The sequence below is a fragment of the Arvicanthis niloticus genome, chromosome 26 (assembly GCF_011762505.2).
Source record: "Arvicanthis niloticus isolate mArvNil1 chromosome 26, mArvNil1.pat.X, whole genome shotgun sequence".
Classification (NCBI taxonomy): domain Eukaryota; kingdom Metazoa; phylum Chordata; class Mammalia; order Rodentia; family Muridae; genus Arvicanthis; species Arvicanthis niloticus.
This window is the reverse complement of record NC_133434.1, coordinates 29,813,155-29,838,221: the sequence shown is the minus strand read 5'-3', so window position 1 is coordinate 29,838,221 and position 25,067 is coordinate 29,813,155. Positions and strand designations below refer to the sequence as shown.

At 48.5% G+C, this 25,067-nt stretch overlaps 2 long non-coding RNA genes across 2 annotated transcripts; both read left to right on the top strand.

The window, feature by feature from the left end:
• The first annotated feature begins 2,071 nt into the window (after positions 1-2,071).
• LOC143439287 (uncharacterized) lies at positions 2,072-5,689 on the top strand. The gene is made up of 2 exons (XR_013107590.1): positions 2,072-2,358; positions 5,030-5,689. It is a non-coding gene; the product is annotated as an uncharacterized LOC143439287 (long non-coding RNA).
• A 15,897-nt stretch (positions 5,690-21,586) lies between these two features.
• On the top strand, positions 21,587-23,420 carry LOC143438891 (uncharacterized). The gene is made up of 3 exons (XR_013107443.1): positions 21,587-21,864; positions 22,131-22,208; positions 23,194-23,420. It is a non-coding gene; the product is annotated as an uncharacterized LOC143438891 (long non-coding RNA).
• The last annotated feature ends 1,647 nt before the right edge of the window (positions 23,421-25,067 follow it).

The following is a 25,067-nucleotide window of genomic DNA, read 5'->3' as shown; positions in this document are numbered from 1 at the left end:
AATAGCATCACCACACAGGACCAACATGCAATACCAGAGCCTGTGGTTTCATATTCAAATCCCAGGGCTTCCCCTCTCTGCGGCCTCTGTTTCCTCATCCAGTCCTCTCCAGGTTTCTCCTGGCTGCCCTTGCTTCAAGCCTTTGTTTTCCCAGCAGGGACCTTGGCCAGAGAGAGGTTGTGTACAACAGACTCTCTTCTCTCATCTGTCCAGCACACCTGGGCCTGCTGGTGGGCTGCAGGGGTGTATTCTGTTCTGAAACCTCACCAGCAGTTTACCTGACCTGTCCGGGAGCAGATGTGGGTGACACCATAGTGTCAAGTGTCCCACAGATGATGTAGACACGACCCAAAGGAGTGGTTGATGCAGTAGTTCCTGAATGTGTGAGAGAGAGCAGGGGGTGGGGAGAGAGATCAACCCCTGTCTATTCCTATTCCAGGGCCTGGGGACCTTTGTGACAATAGCTTGTATTTGTATGGAGAAAGCCAGCAGTTTTCTGTGCACCAGTGCTAAGTGCTATGCACAAGCCCCTTTTCCTTCACTCCTCTGAGTGGTCCTGGGAGGTGGTGACTACCTTTGGGTCCACAACACTGAAAGGAGTTGGAGCATCACCCAGCTTAGCCCAGATGCCCCAGGCACAGTGAGCTGACTCTTGGTGGGGCTGGAGTTTAGAACTTCTGGTATCTGACCCCAGAGCACATCTTCTCTATGGTGAAGTCCCCATATCCATTCACACAGTGGGTGTGAGAGATAGACATTTCCTCCTGAGGTACAGCAGATGCCCCAAGGAGGGAGTGTGGAGAAAATGGAGGAAACAGGACAGTCCACAAGAAAGGACCCACCATCTAGGAGCATAATGGCTCTCTGAGGGAGTGCAGAAAAAAAAAAAAACTGAATTCTCTAGAAACCATTGTGCGTCAAAGAAAAACAGGTACTAAAGTCTCCTGAGACCCTGGCTGAGAGGCCAGGAAGTCATGGTCTGCTTGTTTGTGAGTTTGAATGTGGGTCTGTGTGGGGCCCTGACTGTACTATATGGTGGGGTTTCTATCTGCTCAGCAATAGAGCTAGCCTAGAAAAGACATGGTTTCCAGAGGTCCCGTGGGGGATCTAGTGCACCAGGGTTGAATCACTCACTTCCTCGGTGGCTCAGAGTCAGACAGAGCCAAAACAGATGGGCCTGGTTCAGACTAGTTCCTGTCAGACCCTGGTCACTTCCCTTGCAGGACCCTGGGTCCTGCATCTACTCTGGCTTGTGGCTGGTGTCGGTTTTGATTGGTGAGCATTTGTGCCTCTTCCCCGGGGAGTGCCTTCTTGGGGGAGTGGGCATTGATGTAACTGCAGGTGGTAAGAGGGTTTCAAGTGGGGGAAGCCTGGGGGAATTCCCTAAGAGAGAAGCAATGATCTGATTTGGGATCAAGCCCTCTGTCTTCTGTTTCTGAATAGGGCAGGCTGGAGGCGGGAAGGCACACCAAGGGAGGAGCTGTCATCTTTTGGTGTGTTTCTAAGGAGAAGATTGGGTTCCCATGGTACTTTCTAGATCTGAGGTTCTAAACAAGATCAAATAGTTGCTCAGGACCCAAGGTCTGAAAGTCTACGGTTGGGTGAGGAGAAACCTAGCCAGAGGCTCACATGCAAAAGGCAAAGCAAAAGATTTTCTTTTAGACAATGAGATCTCAGGTCTATAGCCTGAGTGGAGGTACATGCCCAAGAGACATGCCATATCTGTAGCCCTTCCTTTGCTGGGCTTGAATTGTACAGTGGGTCTGTGAGGTGCTTACTCTACCTGGAGGTGTCCTGAAACCCTCATCTGACCAAATCCTGCCTTCATCCCATCCATCCATCCATCCATCCATCCATCCATCCATCCTTCCATCCATCCATCCTTTCATCCAGATATGCATATACCAATGATGTATGTACATACGTATACACATATACACACACACATACACACACACACACACACACACACACACACACGATATAACTTACAGGATACAAGATGTGTTTTTGCTCTCACCCTTCAGAGGCATGCCCCTAGAGATCTGTTTACTCCCATTAGGTCCTACCCCATAAAGCTTCCTTCCACTCCTCCTAAAGGAGAGCCACTAGTCAGGGACAAAACCTTCAACACAGAAACCTCTTGAGCTTGCTACATAGTAAAAATATCAACTTCATCCATCCACCTGCACAGAACGCCTGCTTGTGAGCAAGACTTTGGAAACAAGAGGTAAATTAAGATGTAGCTCCTCTCCTCAGAACCTGAATGCAAGGCAGAAGGCAGAACACCTGGCTTCAGTGGCGATGCAGGCAAAGCAGATGGCTACATGGTCAGCCTGCCTGGTGGAGAAGCTGGAGGTGAGTCCTGCCATGAGAGCTCTGGAATCTGCACAGAGGAGAGGGACACACAGGCATGGTTTGAGCAGGGTCTCCAAGGGACAGCAAGGCAGAAAGTAAAGGGGTGGTCGTTCTGAGCAGGGGATCTGTATGTGCAAAGGCACTGAGCCACCACAGCTGGGGGTGTGGCAGACCTAGAACATCTGGAGGGAAGATCCCACCAGTGAGCGTGAAGAAGGAAGGATGCTACAGAGAGACAAGGTGATACCCAAGAGAGGCAGCCTCCCACTGTGTACTGTGGGATGAAGATGCCCCCCACAGCCACTGAGTGTCCATGTGGACCACACATCCTAGGCCCTGCCAGGCTATCCCTCTCAGCCACCCACCTGGTGCTTCCCTCTTTACCTGGTCTTCTTGACCAGGGTCATGCGATATTGATAACGAGGGGACGGCTGCTGGGAGACACCTGTGAGAGCTGACCCTAGTGGGCAGTGGCCTGAGCCTTGGCACATGTGAACTTCCTGAGCAGACTTGGCTTGCCCAGAAAGGGATGGGCCTGACTCATCTCTCTTCTCCTCACAGCCTCACCCCAGACAGGAGCAAGTGAGTCCTTCCAAGTGTGTTCATTGTCCCCGCTCCAAAGCCAAGGAGGGAGCCTCCATTTTGGTTCCTGGAGTGGGTTTTCATCCTCCCCCCAGCCTGCCCTGGTGAGCCCTCCTTGTCCCTGCTGCCCAGCTTCTTGGCTCCCAGCCCCAGCATCTTGTTATCAGAGGCTTTGTGCTGTCTGTCACCTTTTATTACAAAATCTTCTGAAATTCTCCGAATCGTCTTGCCGGTTATCATGCTTAACCACAGTGTGCTTGCAGGAGCCTCGGGCTGGAACCGCAAGGCAGCCACAGTGTGTCGGGGACTTCTGTTCTGTGCCCAGGAGGGCCCCTCCTTTCACCTCCCCACTAGACAAGTTTTGCCATGTTACCTTCTCCCCCACCTCCTTTTCTTCCTCCTCCTCCTCCTCTTCTTCCTCCTCTTCCTCTCCTTTCTCCCTCACTTCCTCCTCTTCTTTTTCTCCTCCTCCTCCTCCTCTTCCTTCTCCTTGAGTTTAGATAGTGAAGGGATGCATAGCAAGTCCCTCTTGCTGGGGGTGGATCTACAGAAGGTCTGTGGGGGCTGTGGGGCTTGCAGGGGTGCTCCTTTCTGAGAGGAGAAGAAAGCTGGGGGAAGGTAGGGAGGAGGAAGTCACTGGCTGGCCTCATGTGCCTCTCAGCTTTGCAGCAGGCAGGTTCCAGACTCAGTGCCAGGGCCTCTGACAGGACTGGAGCTGGGTATCGGGGTGGGTGCAAGATGCATACATTTGCCTGGAGGGACAGAGAGCCAGGATGATACAAAAGACAAGTGAACAATTGTGTAATCTGGGTTGTTCTGATTGCCCCGCCCCTTTCCCCCCTGTGGTTGTGGGGTTCTGTATAGTAACTGCCCCGGGAACTTTTATACAGCAAAATGGAAAGCAGTGCTTGGTGTCTTTTTACTTAATCTGTGGTGGGCCAGGGAGAAAACAAGGGGTTCAGCATATAGTCTTTGTTTTTCCCTTTGGGATCTGGCCAGGGAAACAGACCCACATGTCAGGTCAGTTCAAGAGACCAGGTGTCCGTTTGGGAAAGGCTGAGGTGGGGGAAAGGCTTTTAATAAGCTCTCGGCTCCCTTCCCATTGTGAACCCACCCCAGAGCCACCAGGCTCCTGACCCCAGGTAGCAGCCGGGTGGCTCCTCTCCAGGAGGAAGTGCAGTGCTCCATCATTGTCTAGGAGCAGGGCAGCCTCTGTGGACAGGGTGACCTTCTGTGTGCTCTGCAGCTCCACTTCTGAAATGTGAGACGCCTTTCACGGCCAGACTGGATTTTGTTGTTTTACTTTGTTTTCTTTTCTTTTGTTTTGTTTTGAGACAGGGTCTTACACTGTGTTCCAGACTGGTCTGGAACTGTCTCTGTGTAGCCCAGGCAGATGTGGCACCATGCAGCAATGCTCCTGTTTCAGTGCCCTGACTGCTGGGCTTGCAGGCTGACAGTGAGTAGTCGGAGAGAAACGGATACACTTAGCGGTCTGGCTGCTGACCGCGTGGCTGAGCTCAGTGATAAAGCCTGGAGGGGCTTTGCAGTTGACAAACGGCTCTCGTGCAATGTCATAATTCTCTGGAGGAGGCATTTGTCCCCCTAATTTACAGCTGAGGTGGCTTGCTTACCACCATAGGTAGGGACTAGTTATCCACAGCCCACAGCCTCACACTGAGGAGAACTGGGTTCAGAAGCTCATGGGCTGAGAGAAAACAAAACAGGTAAAATGGTTGAGGGCTGGGTTCATGGCACCAAAACCTAGGCTGAGGACTTTGGAAATTAGTAAGTGGGTCCTGGTTTTTATTGTCTCTTGTCCTCTGACCAAAGGACATGTGCAGGTTTAGGGTATGCAGAAGATGGCACAGAAGCTGAGAGGTACCCCAGTCTATCTGTTTTGTGAAGTGTGTGTGTGTGTGTGTGTGTGTGTGTGTGTGTAAGCACAAACATGTGTTCTGCCTTTGCATGCTTTATGTGTGTGCACACGTGTGCACACTTGTGTGTGGGCATGTACATACAGCCTAGAGTACGTGCTTTTCTCCACATGCTAAACACCTTGGTGTTTGTTTTGCTTTTGTTTTTGATGCAGGATCTCCAGGTGACCAATTAGGCTAGACTGACCGGCCAGCAACCCCCAGGGACAGTCCTGTCGCTAGCTCTCCAGTGCCTGGATTACAAGTGTTCACTGCCATACCTAGCTTTGGTGACTTGAATGTTCTGGGGATCACACTCACCCCCACTGCACAGCCATTATTTTACTATCAGCTGTTCCCTCGGCCTCTGGACATTCTGACACGTTAAAACCGTTTCTGAGAAAATGTGATTTCCCATCCGGGCTTCAACGTGGATTAGGCTACACCTGGCATTCGGCAGCACCTCACTGCTAATGATGATCTTAGAAAGGGTCTCAGAGATGGAAGGCATCAGTTCAAAATGGCTCCACAGCAAATACAAACGGTGTGCCAGACAGCTTGTCTCGGTGACACCTGAATCAAGACAGTGACCTTGTGTCACAAAGGGAGCAGCAGCCATAAATATCCACAGTGGTGTGATATACCAGACTGCTCTCCACAGCCTATAAAATAGACATAAATGTTTACTTCATACTATAATTACAAAGAGGGGCCATGGATTGCCATAAAAACCTAAAGATTGATGCTAAACCAACCACCTCCGTAGTATCATAAATTCTGCCTGAGGCTACACGCAGTGCTTAATAAACACTAATGAAAATTTTATTTACAACACATCTTTTAAAAATTGGTTTCTTTTTACTTTATGTGCATAGTGTCTAGTTTGCACGTTTGTCTGTACACCACATGTGTGCAGTTCCCATGGAGACCAGAAGAGGGTGCTGCATCCCATAGAACTGGAGTAAAGATGGTTGTAAGCTGCCACATGGGTGCTGGGAATGGAACCTGGATCCTTTGCATATGCAGCAAGTGCTCTTAACAGCTGAGCAGTCTCTCCAGCCCTTAAGACACTTTTAAAAAAGATAGTGTTATGATTTTTGTCAAAGGCAATTAGGGAGGCCAGTAGCTGAGAATAAGAGATAAAGTATCTCAATTCCCTTATATATTTATGCTATTATTTATTCACTGTGTGTATGTATGTATATGTTTATGTGCATGCATACAAGTGTGTAGAGTTCAGAGGTTAATACCAGGTATCTCCCTCAGTCACTTTGAACAGGGAGCTTCAGAGACCCACCTGTCTCCACTCCTGACCTCATGAGAGTCCTTAGACCAGAGGTGAGCAATATTGTATCACACTTTTACCTGGGAGTTGGGGATCCAACTTATGTTTACAGGGTGCTGTAGTTTGAATATGAAATGTTCCCCCATACATTTGTGTGTTTGAGCTCTCGGTCCTGAGAAGGTGATGCTATCTATGGTCATGGAACCCTTAGGAGGTAGAGCCTTGCTGGAAGAAGTGGGTCACTGGGGTGGACCTTTATAACCTTGCCCCACTTCCTGTTCGTTCTCTGTTTCTTGAATTCAGGTGCAGTGTGACAGCAATCTCCTATGCCATGCCTTTCCTGGCACAATAGACCATGTGCCCCTGCAACTGTAAACCAGAATAAGCCCCTCTTCCCTTGCATTGCATGGGTGTTTTAAATCCTAGGGTATTTTCCTACAGAAACAAGAAAGGAACTAAGCACATTACCAACTGAGCCAGCCCTCCGTTCCTTTTAGACGCTGCCACAGAAACTCTGAGCTCCACTCTGCTGCTGCTAGAGGGACACATGTGTTTGCCAGTAGCAATTCCTGCCTACCTCTGTCTGGGCTTGGGCCCCTCTCACTGTGTTCTTGGCGGTCCTATCCCATCGCTGTCCTGATGCCTAGGAAAAGAAATATGTGTCCTTTGGGAACTTCTTGCTGGGCACTTTAATCCCAGTACTCAGGAGGCAGAGGCAGACAGATTTCTGTGAGTTTGAGGCCAGCCTGGTCTACACAGTGAGTTCCAAGATGGACAAAGCTGCTACATGGAGAAACCCTGTCTCAAAAACAAAAGCAGAAAACAAACAAACAAACAAAGCAAAAAAAAAAAAAAAAAAAAAACCTGTTTTGAGACAGGGTTCCATGTAGTGCAGGCTAGCCCCAAACCGATTCTGCAGCCAAGGATAACCTTGAGCTTTTGGTCTTCTTATCTTCATTGCCCAAGCACCAGCATGCTGTTTTATGGTTCCTAGGACCTAAACCAGGGCTTTGTGCACAGTAGGCAGGGGCTCCACCAACCAAGCAGCATCAGCATCCCTCAGCCTGAGAGGCCACTCCTGAGTCAGGGGCTCTGTGGCCTGTTTTGGTGTCCACAGAGCTCTCTGTAAGTTGAGTGTCTCCAGTCTGTGTAAAAGATACTCAAGTTGATTTGTCAGTGGGAGCTGTGTCTCGAGGGATGCCCCTGGAGTCCTGAGTCTTCTGCTCATTAAAATGAAAGGCTATGCACTGGACTTTCTGAACTACACTCTCTTCTATGGGAGAGCAAGGGATCATAACAACGGGCAGGCAAAGCACACAGTTCTAGGCTGCGCATGGCACACTCCAAATCTGAAAAACACCAGCAACTGTCACTGTTTACAGAGCGGGCTGGCTGATGGAAAATAGTATGTTGCTTCTTCCAAAACTTAAAAACGGAACTCACATGCAAAACCGAGATTCCTAAGTACACTGTAGCTTACACAGCCTTGATAGTCATCCGCAGGGGAAGAGAGAAAAAGATCACACACACACACACACACACACACACACACACACACACAGAGAGAGAGAGAGAGAGACAGAGACAGAGACAGAGACAGAGAGACACACAGACACAGAGACAGAGAGACACAGAGAGAGAGACAGAGAGACAGAGAGACACACAGACACACATACACAGAGAGAGAGAGAGAGAGAGAGAGCGAGAGAGAGAGAGAGAGAGAGAGCTGGTAAGAAGCTAAAGAAGCCAAGCACAGACAAAGGACTGCATGGTCTTGCCTGTCTGTGGGCTCTAAAGTGAAACTCTCAAGAACAGAAGCACAGGTAAGTGCCAGGAACCTGAAGTGAGAGAGGTGAAGAAGTAGTCAAGGGATTTTCAGTTACATGGTAAGTTCTGGAGGCTTAACGAGTGGCTGGCGTGCCGACTATAGTTAATTATGCAGATTTCAAATGTGTTATGATAGGAGATGGCTGAAGAAATAATTAGCCTGACCGTGGCCTTTACTCCCCTGTGCAGATAGATCTGTGTTTGTGACTTAAATTATACAAGTTTTGTCAATTATACCTCAACTGAGCTGGAAAAAGAAATAATTTGAAACCAGTAAACAAGGTGGACATTATATAACAGTGGGACTGTGTTAAATGCCAAGGGAATTCATTTGTCTAGTTCATTGGATTTTATGTGGATTTCAGCTCAAGTAGGTTTTTTTTTTTTTTTTTTTTTGAAAAAAAAAACGGACTAGCCTCAAGTCAGTTTGACCCTGTGCTCCATCAGGAGGCTGAGTCATAGGACCCAACCTCCCCTCCACTCATGATTAAGCAGCTGCACGATCTAGGATTCATCCTTTTCCTTTGGGTCTTGATTTACCCTGCTGTAAAATTGGGACTACTTCGCCAAGTTGTTAGGTCTTGAGTGAGCAAGGTGTGGATACATGCCAGGGAATGTATGGTGGAAGATGATGTCTTTATTAAGTCTTGGTCACTATGCGTCCAAGTGCATTTTGGAATTAAAGTCTGGAATGTAAATTCCTGACTCCCTTGAAGATCTGGTGAAGTTAAGGATTGACATCCATAATGACACAGAAACTAGGCACAGAAGATGCTAACTGACACATGTCCATATCTATCCTTGGCCTTCTCTGGCTGCCATTCAGGCATCTAGCCTTGGACCAGAGTAGTCGGATCTATTTGCAATCATCCACCCCAGAGGGGTGCAAGGAGCAAGGCTTTCCCTCAACCCCCATGTTTCTGAAGTTTGGACAGCGATCTTGTGTAAGACCCTTGGCCCTTCCTCTCTTCTTCTCAGCCCAGGCCTGTGTCCATCCCTAGTGGTACAGCTCTTGTGACAGTACCCTCCTTCCCAGGGTGTGAACAGAGACTCTTCAGGGCAGAGGAGGGAACGCGGTTTAGTTCTGCCTTGGACGACAGGCCATTTCCAAGCTCCCTGCAGGCCAGCTTCTGCCTATGGTCTTCAAAGCTGTGGACTCCCAATTCTCAAGTTTGCCCATCTCAAAGCTCCAATCAGTCCCAGGGACTGGAAGGAAGTCTCCCGTCTTTCCTGGTCTTCTCCTGTTCCTCCTCTCTTTCCTGGTACCCAGACTCCATCCCATCAGCTCAACAGTCCTTAAACAGCCTGCTACATCTACACAGTCATGAGCCAGCCTCACTATACCTATTTTACAGAACAGACTGAGGCTCAAAGGAAACAATCTGAGTCAAGAATTCTCAACCAGGAAGCAGCTTCCTTGGGATGCAGACACAGGGATAGTTGTAGCATCTGCTGCCAGAGACTGAGGAAGAAAAGCCACAAAGGGGAGAAAGTCAGCTGGTGATAGGGTTCCAGGCTGCTCCCCTGATGCCAGCTGATGCTTTGGGCCTACTTTCCAAGCCCATGAGATGAGCCCACTCCACATCTATCTTTGAAAGCCAGGAACTTTCCTTCCATACAAACCCAGGCTTGCCAAAGTCCTAAAGTTCACTGACAGTAAGGCTCCCTGGAGACAGCAGGGATAACTAAGCCCTGTTTTCTGGGTGACAAAGGCCGAGGGTACCTGAGTCTACACAGGAGCTCTCTTCCGTCCTTCCTCTCTGCTCATCCCTTCTTACTATTTTTCAGATTTATTTTTTCAGTACAAAACGCCCAAGACACCACACACCCCACTTTGCTTTTCTTCTCTGCCCTTGGCATCTCCAAATCCTGAAATCACGTGCTTCCTCTAGCCAGTTTAGCATAAGAAATTAAATTAATTTTCATGCTCCAAAACTCGAGATGTAAATGCCTTTATTAATAATTTAAAGCCCGATTATTTATTCCGTTTGATATTTCTCAGGTTCAGGGAAGCAATTAAGTTTTGCTCAAGTTGCTGATCAGACAACTGTCACTAAAGTGCAGGTCTTGTCCCTTCTGCCCTCCAGAGCTGCAGGGAGAGCAGAAGGGACAGAGTCTGGTGACAGCTGTTGTCCTTGCCACCAGGGGACCCCCCCCACACTTCCTGGAGCCCCTCTCTATCCTATGGAAGAGGATGCTCCTTATCAGATGTCCTTCTGTCAGAGTATATTCAAGAGAGGTCACTTTGCTACTCAGAATGGCTCTGGCTTGTGAGGTCAGAGGAGCTTAGAGGTCCTGTCCACCTGAGGTTTCCCCTCCTTCTGAGGGGTCCATACCTGTAATTTTATCACTCACGAAGCTGGAGCAGAAGGAGGGAGAGAGAGTTTGAAGCTACAGACTAAGACCTGTCTTTTTTTTTTTTTTTAAAGTAAGTTAGGGATATAGCTCAGCGGACACAAAGCCCTGGGCTCCATCCCCAGCACCACATAAACCAGTGTGCAGACCTTTAATCCCAGCACTTGAGAAGTAAAGACAGGAAGCTCTGAAGATCAAGGTCCTCTTTGGCAACATAGCAGTGAGAGGCCAGCCTGGGCTACATAAAACTCTGCTAACAAAGAAGTAAACAAATGCATTTCAAAACGCATTTTAAAGAGAGAGAAAGCAAAGAAAGTCAAGTTTCCTAGCTGCTCTCATAACGATTTTGCTAGTGTGGGGTTGGCTACCAGGATCTGAGAGTACAGGCCCCACACGGTTTATCAGCTTGGCCGGAAGTATTGCTCACCTCCGTTTTCTTATCTGACCAACGAGGAAATGCAATGGTGCTTAACAGGGGCCCTTAGAAGATGGGACAGGAGATCCCTCACGCAAAAGCACTTAGCTGTCCAGCCCACACCTCCTTCCCAGGCATTGCAGGGCCTTCCCTCAGGCCCTTTCAGGCTCTGCCTGCTCATCGGGCCCTTCCTCATCTTCCGGTCTCACCTCTGCCCTAGCCCTGTATACAGTGAAGCCTGTCAGCAGGAAAACCTCCAGACGGAGCTGCTCCGTGTGTCTCAACCCTCTGGCCTTTAGTGAGTGAGCTGTCAGCCTCTCAGAGTTCTAGGGGCTTCCTGTTTCTCTCCCCCTGGAGAAGCCCTGAGGGGAGGGTCAGGCACAGGGCTAGATGGAGGAAGGCCAAAGCAAGGCTAGCTTGTTTTAATTTGCTGGTATGGAATGGACTAGAAAGCAATTTATTTTTCTTGGTAGAGCTGGAACCCCATTGAGGGATAGAGACTGCAAGTCTTTCATCTGAGAGAAATGCAGGTGGGTAAGAGGGAGACTATAGAGAAGGCACCACTGGCAGAGAGGCAAGGCCTTCAGAACCATCTTGGATCGCTATAAGTCTTGAGGCTCTTGAGTCTATGGTGGCTATGTTCCAAGCAAAGGTTGTCCTGGTGTCTGGATACCAAACAGCCTCTGACCTGAGAGAGGCAGTGACGCCAGACTGCCTGCCCTCACCCACCTCAGGACCTCTCATACTTGAGAGACCTTCCTAGGCCACCTCCAAGTCTCCTAAACAAAACCTGACATCCCTGTAAGATACTCTACCAGGGAAGGCCACTCTGGAACCCACAGGCTGCAAAGGACCTAGAATCACTATGAAAATAGACCAACACAGAATCCTAAACTTATTCAAAATGTGAGTATCATTTACGCATTCAGGTAACTTGATTGTGGGGTTCTTGAGTGTGAACTTTATAGAGGACAAAGTCATTTTAAAATGACAAAATATGGACACCCGTCTGAGACTCTGGTGAGCTGGGAACAGCAGGGCCCAGTCCACCCACAGCATGGACAGGAGAGGCAGAGTCATCACTTACGCATGAAAACGGGTGTGGGGAGGAAGTGGGTATCTGATTCGTGCCTCTTGTCTCAGCTGCCCAGGCTGTGGTAAGAGAACCCATTAGTGGGACAGCTTGAAGACCAAACATTAGTTTCCCAGGGTTCTGGGTTTGGATGCTGGAGACTTGGGCCCGCAGTACTGAGTTCTAGGGAGAGCCCTCTCCTGCCTTGTGCACAGAGGGGAGATGAACTAGGCCCACTCTTCTACAAACACTGCTTGTGTCGTGGGAGGCTCCACCCTCACAAGCTTGTCCACTTGAATCATTCCCAAAACCTCTTCTGATAGCACAAACCTACAGCCCATAATGGTGGACGTGTTGAAGGTGCCTCAAACACAAAGTGGTCCTAGGGAGGACAGGATCCCTGGCTGACCTTTTTTTTTTTTTTTTTTTTTTTTTCTAAATCCCCACAAACTTAACTCTCTTCATAAAGATCCTGTTTCTAAAGCTTTATTTATTTTTTATTTATATTAGTACACTGTAGTTGTCTTCAGACACACCAGAAGAGGGCATCAGATCCCATTACAGATGGTTGTGAGCCACCATGTGGTTGCTGGGAATTGAACTCGGGACCTCTGGAAGAGCAATAGGTGCTTTTAACCACTGAGTCATCTCTCCAGCCCCCTGGCTGACCTTCAATTGAGCAGCTGGGCAAGTGTAACTGCTTTCTTGAGTTATTATAAAGAAGACATGGAGCGGATTGTTATATGTATAACAGGTAGAAGGCATAGGAAAATGTTCCCCCATCCCTCTTTTTCCCATCCCCCTAAAGGTTGTGGGATGGGTACAGGCCACCTGAGCCCCTCCTCTGTTTTGTCTTATATCTACTAGGGACTGGCTTCCAGGAGCCTGGGCCTCTCTAACTCTCTGCCTACTCCGCTGCCTGGAATAGCAGCCGTAGGGATATTGGCATGACTCTGGCATTCTACCTAGGGATGCTGGTGACGCGTACTGTTGCTGTATATCTCATGGTTGTTTCTCAGCAGCTGCCTCAGGCAGGCATGAAGAGTGCTCCTAGACCGTTGGATGGGATCCAAGAAGTAGCCCTTCCTCTGCAGGTGACAGACAGGCTTGTATAGGTGCTAAGTCATGGCCCAGGGGTCCCCCAGCCTGGCCTACCAGATGGACATGTTAGGCCCTCTCAAATGCTGAGTCGTCCTGCAACCTAGGCTGGACACCCAGATCAGAAGTACCCAAAATAAAGATTGGGGAAAGGGCTCACTGGATAGATTAGCCAGCCTAGCAGACAGGAAGCCTGGGCTCACCAGCCAGAACCACATAAATTGAGCACAGTGGGACACACTCGCAGTCCTAGGGGAAGGAGCATCAGCAGTGCAAGGCCATCTTTGGCTAAGGAGGAGTTCATTGTTGGCCTGGAATACATGAGACCTGGTCTAAAAATTACATAAATAATCAAGTACCTGGAAGAATGAGGTGGCAGCAGTGCAGAGTTCAGAGAGGTGCCACTGAACCCATAAAGATCGGTGTTCATATGGGAAAGCTGAGGCCCGGCCCAAGAAAAGCCAGGTCCAGAGACAAGAGCTCATTTTTGTTCCTTCATCAAACACAGTTGAGACTGGCACGTGAACAGAGCAGCTACTGAGGTGAGGATGGAGATGAGTCCTCTTGCCTACAGTGACCGTGAGGAGTCTGGCACTCAGTATTGTTGATCTAGGTCATCTTCTGTTGCTATGACAAAATTCCCCACGTCAGGGTAATTTTAAAAGGAACGTTTGGTCAGGACCTCTGCAAACATGATTGTAGTGGTTTGTAGTGGCCTCCATAGGCTCATATAATTAAATGCTTGGTTCTTAGTCAGTGGAACTGTTTGGGAACGATTAGGAGGTGTGTCACTGAGTGTGGGCTTTAAAAGCCCATGCCAGGCCCAGTGTCTCTTTTTTTCTGCATGTTATCTGCAGATCAGGATGTAAAGCTCTCAGCTAATTACTCTAGCACCGTGCCTGTTGCTTCCTGCCCTGATGGTCATGGACTCTGTGCTGGCCAGTTTTATAGCAAGCTAAAGTCTGCTGACATGAGAACCTTAACTGGAAAAAAAATGCCCCCATAAAATCAGGCTGTAGGGCATTTCCTTAATTAGTGATGGATATGGGAAGGCCAAGCCCAGGGTGGGTGGTACCACCTTGGGCTGGTGGTCCAGGGTTCTATAAGAAAGAAGTTCTGAGCAAGTCATGAGGGGCAGGACAGTGAGCCACAGTCCTCCATGGGCTCTCCTTCAGCTCCTGCCTCCAGGTTCCTGACACAACTGCTTTCACAGGTCTACGAGAGTGTGAGTGAAATTAACCCTTTCCTCCCCAAGTCACTTTGGTCCTGGTGTTCCATCACAGCCGTAGTAACCCTGACTAAGATGCCACCTAAAACTATAAGCAAGCCCCCAGTTAAATGCTTTCTTTTAGTAAGAGTTGGCCTTGGTCCTGGTGTTCCATCACAGCCATAGAACAGGAACTAAGACACCTGGCGGACGATCTGTTTGGCTTTGGGTGAGTGCTTCATGGAAGAAGAGTGAGCATGATCTAGAGGAACATGAGGTGGCCCCATCTAGTCATGGCTGGCTCCAGCTGGGGAGAGCGAGAACTCATCGCCTCACACCAAAAAGGTGTGAGCGTGCCAACATCTACTCAACTCTTAAAGGGCTACCGCCCGACTCCAGCATGACTCAGTCAAGTTTTGGTCCAAACCCAAGCAAGGGTTTGGGAGCCATATATGCGAATGAGTTCTGGGACACAGAGCTTTGCCTTGTGAGTGATTTGTCTTGTGGTTGAGTCTGTCTGTCCTCTAAAGATCCCACCCTATCCAGTGCCTAGACAGTCACGGCCCTGCTGCTAGTCACAGCTTCAGACCTATGGATTCAGGGACACCTGGAAGACATGCCGGTCCACCTGCTTCTTGCTCTCCTCTGTTCCTTACAAAGAACTAGATGGCTCCTGTAACCCTACCAGTACTGATGATCAACACTGGGCTACACTGTCAGGTGTGGTGAACTTTCTATTATAGTCCTCCTTGGTGCAATTATGCCTCCCCATTGTGCAAGATTCGGGGATCTGGGGAAGCTTGGGGTAATTTCACTTCACTACACCAGTAGTAAACAATCCCTGCTTGTTCCCTCTCCCACAGGTGGGACCAACCTGTGTGCTGGAGACAAGCACACAGCAGTCCCATGTGCATAGGCCAGGGTTCTCCAGAGATATATACACAGACACACACACAGAGTGACACACACACAGAAACACACACACACACAGAGCTGGGTTAGAATAGTATTTGGGGTAACCTCACTATGATGTTCTTCTTCCAGAAGCCAACTGTCTGGGATGGAGTTCTTTTTTTGAGAACAGGGACACAGATCCTGGATGCTGGGGAGGGGATGCTGGGGAAAGGCTACTGGAGAGGGAGTTAATGGGGAGGGAGTTGGGAGCTACATAAGCGTGGCCTCGATGAGTTGAGTTCGAGATGAAAGAAGAGATGCTTGCCCAAACTAGGGGAGTTCCAGTTAATGTTTAATGACTAGCTTTGTCAAGGGCAAGAGAAAACTGCCTGATCACAGAGTTGACAATTCTCTTGGTATAATTGTTTTACCCAGCTGATACTTAAAGAATACGTAAAGGCATGTGCAAAGCACTTACCTAGACACAGTAGGCTCTTTACAGACATGCTTCTGCAACACAAAAACAGATGAAAGCTGTACTCATGCACCCTCAGCCCCCAGCATGCACATTCCGTTCCAGAATGCCTTTCTTGGCCCCAGAATCCTCCAGGTATTGGAGGCAGCTGATGATGCTGTCTGTCTGTGAGGTCTGCTCACGTGTCTGTCTCAGATTCTGTTTCCTGATAACGTTTCCCAAAGGTTCAATCTTCCAACAATGAGGCCTACTGCTTAAGGGAACGTCTTCAACTGTAATTATGACCCAAATGCACACCTAGTCAGTGACTAGCCACGGAGAGCTTCCAAAAGAAGTGCCACATATTTGCAGTTGGGGCCAGTGGGGCGAGGTGGGGGAAAAGGTAAGACGCAACTATAGTGTCCTGACACTGGATACCCCAACACCCCAGCCTCCTGCACCCCCATCCCCTCCTAGGCAGGGATAGATCTTTGACTGAGATAGAGGGATAAATGGAATGACTGTCATCGAATCAAGTATTCATCTCCTCTGCGGCCACATCCAGTTTGCTGCCCTCCTAGCTTTACTGTCAAACCATAGCCTTGGCTAAGTCTTCCCTGAACAGGTGCATGGCCACCCTCCCTAGGGCTCCTCCCTCTTCCTTTCCCTGCTTTCTACATGACGTCACTGGAAGTTTGTGTCCAGAAATGTGACATTTCCCATGCTGCTCTCCTGCTTAACATCTTCCCCACAATCCACTTCGCTTCTTCCTCACCTGTGTGGCTTCCCAGAGGAAGGAAGCATTCTTTCCACACCACACTCACCAGCTCTGGGCTGACAGATTGATTTACAGTGTCTGGCCCTGAGCCTCAGAGCGGCAGACACATCTTTTTAAAGGTCTGAAGGAACTCTCTGCACAGCCGGAGCCACTTCTCCTGACCTAGCCTGAACTCCGCTTCCCAGCCTGTGCGTACTTTTCCTGATTTTTTTTTTTCCATTCTGTTCCACATATATTTACTGCCTGGGCTGGATCCTGAACCCTATGTGCTCAACTTGGACCTTTGACCCTTATGAGAATATTCCCTAGTAAAGGTAATATGCCATGCTCCTGGAGGCAAGAACAGCTCCTCCTATGAGAAGATGAGGCCTTGGACAGTTCACTACCACTAGGTGGGCGTGTGCATGCGCGCTTTGGAGGGAGGTCATATTGGTGGGTGAGGGGCACAATGCTTACACGGGAATAAAATGTTGTCCTTGAACTCTGGCAGCTATCCAGAGGTCAGCCAATCACATTTTACCCTTAATTGATCTATCAGATTAGCTTTAATGGCCTGGGGAGGAAGCGGAAATGCAGCGGGAAGAGATTACAATAGACTGCTTTTAGGGATTCCATTTGATCTTCAAACAGCCTGTCAGGGAGGGAGGAAGGGGTCCCCATTAGCCAACGGAGGCTGCAGCTCAGCCAGCCCAGCCGGTTCTCCTGATGTCACTAGGCAGCAGTGGAGGATTCCGGAAAACCATATGAACTTCCCAGGGCTCAGTCCTAGAACCCCTGGTCCCAGAGCCCTGTAGAGCTTTGGCCAGCACGGCTCCCAGCACAGACTTGTCTGAGCCTTGTGTGAGTCCAAGAAAGCTTTGGGCCTCTGGACATCCTCTCCCCACCTTTCCTCTTTGCCTTGGGCCTAGGGAGGTGGTGGAGGATCAGCTCAGTTTTCATCTGGGCTGGTGTCTCTCAGGGCAGCCCAGGAAGGAGACATTGATTTATGATCAAAAAGGAGGAGGATGCGGGGGAGATGCAGGGCAGTAGGGGTGGGTGGGCGCTAAGAGATAGTATCAGAAAGAATAAAAAAAGATTCCCCGTGCCTTAAAAAAAAGATGAGGAAGAGGATCCTGCCCTCTGATGCCTCCGTAGGCGTGGGCTGGAAAATCTTTTCATGTAAAATTGAAATGGCATCGCGAATGAGGAGAGGGCGTCTTGGGGCTTGGGTGTGCCTTCCAGGACTGAATTAAATTAAAAACAGATCGATTTTCCCTGCCAACAAACAGGCCTGGCACTGGAGGAGGGGTGGGGGCACAGCTCCGGGAAGCAGCTTGAATCCCTGTCCCAGTCCACCAACGTTCTTCTGAGTCCTGGCAATTTTATAATTGGCCCAGTGGGTTGTGATGGGAAAAAAAAAAAAAAAAAAACCAGAAGAACCAATTAACAGCAGCTTCCTCTGACCTCCAGTTTGAGGTGGTAGGAGACAAGGTAAATGACTTAAGACACAAGGAAGGGAAAAAAAAAATCCCTGAAAATAAAAATAGAAAAATATCAAGAGCAAAGACCTAAATCTTTTTGGCTCCCTGATTAATAACCCTGTCAGGCCGATCACAAGCCCTAAACAGCGATGCTCGTTGCAGCTGAATCTTTTATACTTTCTATTAATCTTTAATGATAGCTTGGTCACCTAGTCTCTTTTATCTTGTCAGATAAATGTATGGTTAACAGGATAATGAGATTTCTAAAGTCCCATCCCAGCTCCCAGCCATCTAGTGCATGCAGCAACCTCTGACCCCTGGCAGACAGAGGCACCAGGGTGCTCATAATTGGGAGGTGTGCTGGGGGTGTATGGGAAGCTGAGGGATGGTTTAAACTTTGATTTGAGGTCAGCGAGGTCACCAAGCTCTGGAAGACCAGCCGGGTTTTATTACCAGCTGCCTCTGATGGGGATATAATTAGATTTAGCTATTGCCTTATTAATAAGTAATCGCTTCCCCCACCACTGTGGGTGGGCAAATGTATTCCTTGGATAATTTGAGGACACGAGCCTGGCTTTATTAAGAAGAATATATCATGCGTGTTTGGCCAGAAGCAGACACCCATCTGGATTTCTGGACTTTGGGGTAACTTTGTCATTTTTACTCATTTGTGATATTGGATTAAACTGGCTGCAGTTTTCTGAATCTAGCCCTTCAAACAGCGACTTCAAACAGCGATTACAGGAGAATCCTGTTTGAGCCTGTTTTGATGATTCAGGAGCAAAAGACTTCTAAATAGTTCCAAGCATCCATCCATGTATCTATGCATATGCATACCATTTGTGTGTCTATTCATCTACCCATTCAGGAGTTTGTTCATGTGCCCCTCTGTGTATCCATTCAGGCATTTGTGCATGCATCCATCAACCCGACCGTCCATCTATTCATGCATGAATGCATCCGTACATGTATTTATTGGGAATTCTGTTGTCATTCTTTTGATTTTTGTCTTGTTTTGTTTTGTTTTGTGACAGGGTCTCTCTGTGTAGCCCTGGCTGTCCTGGTACTTGCTATGTAGACCAGGGCTCCATTCCTTATTCCCCAATCATATGAAAACATGTTAAAGGTTTGCTTAGCTCTAGATGAGGGAGGAAGTATTCAGAGTCAAAGACCTAACTTCAGCCTTGAGGGACATAAACAGAGGCATGACTGAAGATCCCTGAAGAGTGAGGTATGGGTTGTAAGAGTCATGCTGCTGAAATGCTGGACATCATACAGGCCTACCTATCAGACCTGGCATTGCTAAGCTATTCCTGCAGGGTTGACATGGGCATCCTTCTTGACTTTCAGAGAAGGGCTGGGATCCAGGAAGGAGGCCACTGGGACTTAGGAACTTGTTCCTGTTGAGAGAGAGAGAGAGAGAGAGAGAGAGAGAGAGAGAGAGAGAGAGAGAGAGAGAGAGAGAGAAGAGTGGATTAGAGACCCCTTACTAATCGTAGACTGACGAGCTAGGTCAAGGCTGTTTGGCTGCCGACTATGAAAACCCACGTCCTAGCCATTTGCTAAATAAATACCATTATTTAGCTTTTTTTTTTTAAATCTGAAATTTGTTATGCTGGACACCTCTTCCCCAAGCAGGAACTAGGACATTTAATTCCCACTATGTTAATATGAACCTAGATACTTAAATTCCACATTGAAATTTCTCAATGGAGAAAGGAGGACTTAACTTATAAAAGTGTTCTGGCCATATTCGCTTTGTATTGTGTCTCATTGATGTCACCCCATTATTTCATTGTTTCATGGAGGGAAAGCCGCGCTAATTATGTCGTGACATATTATTAGTTGTAAGATACATTGATTCCCAAAGTATCAAATTGCAAAGAAACATGTTTCATGGTTGGTAAATATATATTGGCATTTCAACCAGTTCCATTGTTTTAACTTCTGTTTCTCAGAGTGTTTGGGGAGATAGCTGTAAGATCACACTGTGGCTTTTGGTCATTTGTCTTTCAAAGTCCACTGGCCTTACCATCTCTGATGGGTGGGTGGCAGTGTTGGGAAGGAGCAGAGGAAAGAGAGTCCAGGCCCAGTTTCCCATCCCTAACCAGGGAGGCTCTGCTGGTCTCCCTTGCTCAGAGGTAGAGTCCCTTTGCTCCCCTCCCTCTCTTTCAGGACCATACCATTCTTTTACCTGACCATCTTTCTTCCTCAAAGAACAACTTCAAGACAAGTGTGTAGGGCCTGGGGTTGGGGTGTGGCAGGTGGAGTCCAACCTAGCATGCATAAGGGCCTGAGGTTAGAACTATAATAAGTGGACAATGGTGTACACTTACACCATGGTGTACGGATACATCCGTCATCTCTGTACTCAGGTGGTGGTTTGAGGTAGGAGGATCGGAAGCTCAAAATCCTCCTTGGCTACACAGTGAATTCAAAGTGGCCTGGGTTACCTGAGACCCTATTTCAACAGAAGACGACAAAATAAACGAACAAAAGAATCCAATCAAAACCAAACGGGAAAGTGATGTAAAGGTAGGTGTCTTTAGCTGTCTCTGAACACCTCCCTGCCTCTTCTAGGGCTGAACTAGCATTTAGCAAGGATTCATATGACTGGGAGAATGGTGGATGGCTGACGGGGGCAGGTAGGTGGATGGACTGGCAGAGGAGAAGGGCAAACCCATAGCTGTCTGTCCTCTCTGGCCAGGGGCTTTGTTTTCTCTGCTTGTCTCCACTAAGAGACTTAGGGAGTGATGCCCTTTTGGACAAGCTGTGCTGAGATTTCCTGCCTTCCAGGAACCACAAAAGCATCCAATTCCTTCAATATGCCTCGGTCTTTCCCTGACATAGGATGACTAAGAATCCCAGAGGTTATCCACATCCTGGTCCCCCCAAAACAGCGAATGTTACCTTACAGAACAAAGGGCGGAGGATTGGCTGCTGGAGAGGAGGCAGCTCTGTAGACAAAGGCAGAACTGTTGTTGCCCTGAGCCAAAGGACTCTGGCAACCTCGGTAGCTAGAATAGGCAAAGAATGGTCTTCTCCGGGCTCCATCCTACAGAAAGAAGCGGTCTGGGGATACCTCGGCTTTTGTCAAATGAGACTCATTTCAAGATTCTGACCACTAGGGTTGAGCAGGAGAAATTTGTGTTGCTGGGAGTCGCCAGTTGGATGATAATCTGTTACGGCAGTGAGAGGAGACTGAGTCCTAGCTGCCTTGTCTCCGGTTTGATCATGATGCTGAGGATGGTCCTTGCCAGGGAGATGGCTCAGTTTGGTGAAGTACCTGTTATGTAAGCTTGAGGAGCTGAGTTCCCATCCCCACACCCACCTAAGAAGCTGGCTGTGGTGACATGTAATACCAGCGCTGGAAAGGTAGAGACAGGGGGATCCTTGGGACTTGCTGCCCCAGCAAGTCTAGCTGAACAAGAGCTTCAGATTCAGAAAGAGCCTGCCTCGAAAAATAACATGCAAAGAGAGGGAGGAGGACACCCTGGACTGACCACTGCTGTGCACACTGGTGTTCACACACACACACACACACACACACAGAGTTCTCTGCACTCCACAGACACATGTTCTAGCTTGCTTTCTATTGCTCTGATAAAACACTGACTCAAATCAACCTGGGGGCGGGGGGAGGGATGGGAAAGGGTTTATTTGGCTTATGTGTCTCAAATAGTCCATTCACGATGTCAAGGCAAGAACGGTGGGGTGCTGCTTACAGGCTTGCTCTTCCTTCCTCCTCGCTCCCTCAACTTGCTCTTCTTATACAACTCAGGACTACCTATGCAGGGGTGGCACCACCCACAGGGAGCCCAGCCCTCCCACACCAATTATAAGAAGCCTCGCATTGCTGATGGGCCTTATTTCTAGAGGCAGTTTCTCAGTGGAGGTTCCCTCTTCCCTGATGACTCTAGCTTGTGTCAAGTTGGCACAAAAAAACAAAAACAACAAACAAACAACACAACACACAAGTCATCATCAGCTCAGGAAACTTCATTACTATCTAAGGGCCTAGAGAAGAGGAGGAACTGGTTTAACACAGGAACCCGCTGGGCTCTGGGTGGGACTGAAGCCCAGGGCCTCTGGCTGGTGGGGGGAGTCTACCCGCCATTCTTCCAGACAACGTTAGCTCCATGGAAGCAGCCAGAAAAAAGAACTCCGTGAGTCCCATGCTATTACTGCATCTGTCTGTCTGTGTGTCTGTTTGCGTGTCTGTCTGTTTCTTGTGTGTGTGTGTGTGTGTGTGTGTGTGTGTGTGTGTGTGTGTCTGTGTCTGTGTCTGTGTTGCTTTTGCCTCTTTGGGTATTATTTTGTTTTGTTTGTCTTGTTATTCTGTCTCTGCAGCAGATGGCAGGCCTGGGGTTTAATAAGGAAGGGCACGTTATTGTGATTTTACAACATTTCTCTGCTTGTCTGTTTTTGGCAGGAATGAGATGTCACTAAATGTTCATCCAAGCCATTTCTGGTTCTTCCTGGGAATAGCGCTTGTTTCTGGACAGGGCAGGTGAGGTCTGGCTGCTGGCAGGAGGGGACAGAAAGGAGAGAAATGAGCAGAAACTGCAGGGAAGCCTAGCGACTGGGAAGGACAGGTCTGGATTTGCATTTCTGTTCCTCCAGTCCCCCAATAAAGGTCACAAGTAGGAGCCAGCTAGCAAAGCCCTGTGCACGGACACAATGACAGTCTAGAACAGCAGAAGCCAGAACTGCAGGTGTCATCCCATGTTGCTAAAGGGACCCTGTGGCAAGGCCCTCATGTCCTTTCTCTGGAGACACAGCCTTTGTAACAAATCAGAATAGGTGCCAAGATCGAGAATGATCCCTGGATTTTATAAACTACACCCCCCTTCACCTCCTCTTGGTATATTCTGTGTTCTAGACTTTTCTGAGACTAAGAACAATTTTCTGGTGATCTTCAAGAAAGTAAGTTCTGGAGGTAGACTGCTTGTGTTTTAATATACAACTCTACCAGATGTTGGCCCTACATCTGGGGAAAGTTCCAGAGCTATTCCTTGCCTCAGTTTCCCCAGCTGTGAACTGGGAATAACAATGACGAGCACCCAATAGGATTGTCTCCAACAAGTTAACTCAGTAAGTGAAAAGGGTGTCTGGGGGCCTCATCTCTCCCCATACTTTACGCCCCACTCTCCTCCTTTCCTACCCACATCAGCTTCAGAGAACACTGAATCACACCCCAGCCACTTCCTATAGAACCAACTTCCAGATCAGTTTATTACCAAAACACAGGATAAATGTTTTCTTATGCTCCATAAATGGCGCCTCAGCTCTGCAAAATGAAATATTCCTTTCATTATGGAACGAAGAAGCCGTTTATCTGGTGTCTTAAGTGGCATGAATAGGGTGTGCAGCCCTCAACAGAGGGATAATGACACTGTTTATTTTCGACAGCTCGGGACAGGCTGACACAGTGTGTACACGGGGAGGGATGGAGGCTTCTGGAAGGGGAATCAAGAATCATTCTCTCCCGCCAGGAACAAGGTGCAAAGCGTCTGCTCCCAGGCTGCACTTGCCAGGAAAAACGTTGGGATTCCACCTGGCATCTCAAGGAGCCAGCACTGGAGCTGAAGCCAGGGGAACCCCATCTGGGGAGAGAACAGAGAGACCCAACAGACCTTAGGATGCCACCTGCCATACCCACGGTCACTATTGTCATCCCCTCAACCCCCTGATGGAAATCCAGATGCTGAATTAAAGCTCTGAAAGCCCAGGTGTTGTAAAGTATTTTGCTTCAAACAAACAAACAAACAAAAACAAACAAACAAACAAACAAACAAACAAATGTATGGTGAGTTTTCAAGAGAGGAAAGGGATCCAGAGAGTCTTGTCAATGGTCTCCCGGATCCTGATGTCTCACAGTGAGCTCTATCTACCTATGTACTCCTCCCATTTAACCACTGTACTTTAAAAAGGCGGGGCTCCCAGGCTAAATGTAGCCACTCAGTTCCAAACAGGAGAGCCTGATAGCATGGTCAACACCTCAGTGGTGCAGTGACAGGCTGGACAGCTAGCTGTATGTGGTGACCCAGGTAAGGTCTCAATGAAGAAACAAGTCACCCCAAGGAAGATAGTGACACCCTGTGACACCGTATGCTAATTCATCCATCTGTCACTTCCCTAAAGAAAAATAGGGATGACAGGGATGGAGTTGGTTGGAAAAGACCAACATGAGAACATCCTAAGCTGAGGGGTGGGTGTGTCTGAACCTGGGGAGAAGTTGGAAAGAGTCCAATAGAAATGTTGAGTGTGGGACCAGCCAGGGCAGAAGAGAAGAAACTGAAGTTCTGATCTGGATCTGATGATGTGAAGGTGTGGTAGTTGAGGTGCCTGGGGTTCTTGGCACTGTGGTGGCCTGGACTACAGTTAATTGAAAGATTCACAGGATAAGTTAGAAGTTCTCCAGATGTTTGTCATCCCCTGTCAGTGGTCAGGCAGGAACTCCGAAACTGTTCTGGATATTTCAATATAACACAAGGAACCAGATAACGAGGCTCAAAACTGCATAGTAACTAAAAGAAGAGACCTGGTTGTGTCTTGTGGATGGTAGCCCAGGAGACCTCACCCTGGCCTGCATACCTGGTATAACCACCCAGAAACCTGGGGGCTGCAGTCCAGCCATGCTGCAGGAATATCCCTAGAAGCATTGCAGCTCCAGGAGGCAGCTCCAGAAGCCCACAGGTGCCTTCTCTTTCCTCTCATTTTCCTGCTTCCCACCAGTGCCTCCTATTGGCCAAACCTACAGGAAAACAGCTGCAAGGGAATCTGGGAAATGTAGTTCCTTGGGAGAAGATGAGTCAGGAAGTGAAGAGGGAGTATGTGCTGTTGAACAGCGCATTATGTGCAGTGCACAGGAGCCCTTCAGGATCCTGATAGTGGCCAAGATAGCTTGACTCTTTCCTATCACTTGATTGAATGTGTGTGGCCAAGGCCGCATATCGGGGGCTAGACTGTGTCCAGGCCGCATATCGGGGTCACCTTTGGCCTCCTATTTGCCGACTGGCCTCACCTACTCTTTTAGGGCCTTAACAATGGAGTCCACACATCACAAGGCAAAAGAGGAGAGGTTTGCTGCAGGTCATACAATTCCTGGGACTCTGAGCCCTCTTCTCGAACTGTCCATACTAGAGCATTCTGGGAAGGATTCTGCTTTGGGAAAAGGCTCTTAATTTGGAACAAATGCACGTTGTAAACATCAGTAAGGGCATGTTCAAGAACAATCTTGGCATTAGCCTCCAGAGTCCTCCCCAGACAGTCCCAGACAGCCAGTGAGTTCTCATCTGCCATCCCCAGCTCTGTCACTTGTCTATTGATGTGCAGGGAAGCTGCAGCTTGAGGAAATTACATCAGA